A 2772-nucleotide genomic window follows, 5' to 3' on the forward strand; every position below is an offset into this window, starting at 1 on the left:
ACTCTTTCTTAGGTTTAGTACTAGTAAACATTGGCATCTGCACACAAGTTTAGCTTAAGAAAACAGTAGAGCATTATAGATTTAGGATGGTAAAATAGCGTTTCATTTGCAAGTTTTTCTGCCCAGTGTTCTGAGCTTTAACTTGTCCTTCTTGCCACTTGTTAAATAAGACTTCAAAAATTTCACATTTTATTATTAATTTTTAAATTAATAATGTTTTTTTAAAGTAAGTATGGTTTATTCTGGTTGAAGAAAAAGTCATTGAGATTTAGTAAAATGAAACAGTATTGGAAGGCCTGCCTTGGCAGCACAGGCAACTATATGATAAACACAGCTTACTCCGAGAAGCCTTTACGTTAATTTGACGAATGTATTATCACTCATTTCTTGGGATGATCTGTGCACAGTCTACAAACCGCCCTTTATCAGATAGCATTTTCAGAGTAACTGAATTATTCAGGAAGGTCAGACTTCCTGAATAATCAAATACAGTATTAGAATGCCCTCTGCTGACAAATTTATGTATAGGAGTTTAAGTTTTCCAACTACCACATTTGGTTATTAAAAAAATAAAAATCTTTTGCACAGGAATTCAGTACAAACCTACTTGTACCATAGTGATGCACCATCCAGTACATAGACTGTGTATGATATGTGAAAAATAGCAGGTTTGTAGCTGCAGCTTTAGGAACCTTAATGCCACCCTACTCTTTAAATAATAGCAAACATTCAGATAGGAGCTCAAATACTTACATTTAAAATCACAAGACCAACTACCTGAACATAAGACTGTCTCTTTGTGAAGACTGGATTGTTCAGAAAAATCAGAGTTAAGCAAAGGTATGCAGACAGGCACTGCTCCCTTTTGTAGCACACTGGCTTTGATCTTGCAGAGACTGTGACACATGATCTATTCTATGAACAAAACATCCAAATGCTGAGGCCAAACTGCATTCACCACTCATCATAACTAACAAACCAGACAAGATGCAAACCTGTCATTCAGACACGAGACTCTTGAGGTTGACTGAACCACGACACTGCCACTGACCCTAGGCCACCTATACACAACGGAGTTTCTGTTACCAAGCTAACAAATAAGCCTCATAGTACAGGCTAACAAGAATTGTCAAGTCAAGTCTTAAGTAATTCTCACTCTCCCAAACAGTTCCATTCAAGCACAACCAAATCTCCAAATCTGGGATAAAGAGTGGTTACCCCTTCATAATTTTACAACACGTATCTATGCTCTATGGATGTGGGCAAAGTCCTAGTGCTTGAAATGTTATTTTCATTGTAATTTAAATATTTCTTTTTTTTTAGGAAAGACAGCATGGTACAAAAGATTATAGGGTGTAGAGATGGAGAGTAATGATCTACCATAAAACATTCGTAAACTGCTCCAAGATTTGTAGCATTGGAAGGATCTAGATAAAAATAGAACATCAAGTAATTGAAAACCTGTTACACTGTTTTCCTTTTTTGTGATTTAACTTGTCAAATTATTTAGTAAAAAATTGGAATGTACTTCAAGCAAAAATTAGTGAGTTATGCAAGAATTAAATCTGGCAATTCATAGGCCACCACATTTTTAATGCTAATATATTGCTAAAATTGTAGTCTTCTATAAAAATAATAAAACTAAAAATTAACAAGCTTACCAAATGCACAGTGCAGAATCTAGAACAAAAAGAAAAATACAAATCACTGACGTTTCAAATGAAGCAATTCAGAAGTACATTTAGGTGTATCACAAGAGCTTAAATTTCAATATTTGTATTTCAAAGATTAAGCTTAATATTTAGCTCTGCTCCCCAAGCTACATAGCAGACAGTAGGCTCCCTCACCACTTGCTAAAAGGAAAAATTCAGCATTTGTGCAAGGCATATTTCTTGCGTTTACCTTCAAATCATCCTATAAATGTTAATGAAAAAACAGGTACCTAGACAGCACTGCTGAAAGGATGCCTTATTTCTCCTAAGGAAAACACTCATGCAAGTATTAGTAACTCTAGGGAAGAAGACTACACCTACCTCAAGCAAAGCTCCAGTTTGGAAGAATTTCAGGGGCTTTTCTATTGAATAGTAAAGGCTATGGTAGCTACCTTTAGCCAGGTATGCTCGAACGAGACCAACTGCAATAACGAGCCATCTGAAAGACAGGAAAAAAATCTATGATAAGGAGACATTAAGCAGAGCATAAATACAAATAAATCCTTAATCCCTCTTTCAGTATCTGAGAAAGCAACAGGCATATAACTGTCCTGAAAGATACTAACTTTTTACCTACCCTCTGCAACACTGAAAACATTAAATATTTGGATTCTTTGAAAATTTATCAAAGTTAAAGATCATGCATTTTTTAAACATCTTTCAGCACCAACATGATACCAGTATCTTTAATGTCCAAGTCTATTTTTCAGTGAGCTGTATTTAATTTAGTTATGGAAGGTATTCGTAACATTTTAAACAAGATTGGCATCACATTTTCTTTAGTTTAAGCAAAAAAACATTTATCACTAGTCAAAGATCTCTTACCATACCACAATTTAAAGAAGTATGACATAAACAATTAAGATTCAAAATGCATTCATTTTAATGTTTCAGTTCAAAGTAAACCCTTACACTTTATGATTGACCATCCAGCTTAATTGCTAGCATACATTTTATGTGAAACAGTCATGGATAAGTAACTGCAAGAAACTGAGCCTGCTAAAGACTTGAAGGCAGCAATGGCTATTCCTGTCCCAGCTTTCCTTTAAGCAACAAATAT

The 2772-nt window shown here is 34.7% G+C and overlaps 1 protein-coding gene across 1 annotated transcript in view; it reads right to left on the minus strand.

Moving 5' to 3' along the window:
* The window catches only part of PTPLB (protein tyrosine phosphatase-like (proline instead of catalytic arginine), member b), a 14923-nt gene extending 12777 nt beyond the window's left edge, over positions 1-2146 (minus strand). The window contains exons 1-2 of the mRNA XM_010289844.1: positions 2034-2146; positions 1662-1680 (exon numbers count right to left, since the gene is read on the minus strand). The gene's annotated coding sequence lies outside the window, so the exon portion shown is untranslated. The remainder of the gene's footprint in view (positions 1-1661; positions 1681-2033) is intronic.
* Positions 2147-2772: the final 626 nt, after the last annotated feature.

This window comes from Phaethon lepturus, unplaced genomic scaffold (genome assembly GCF_000687285.1).
Source record: "Phaethon lepturus isolate BGI_N335 unplaced genomic scaffold, ASM68728v1 scaffold3406, whole genome shotgun sequence".
NCBI lineage: Eukaryota > Metazoa > Chordata > Aves > Phaethontiformes > Phaethontidae > Phaethon > Phaethon lepturus.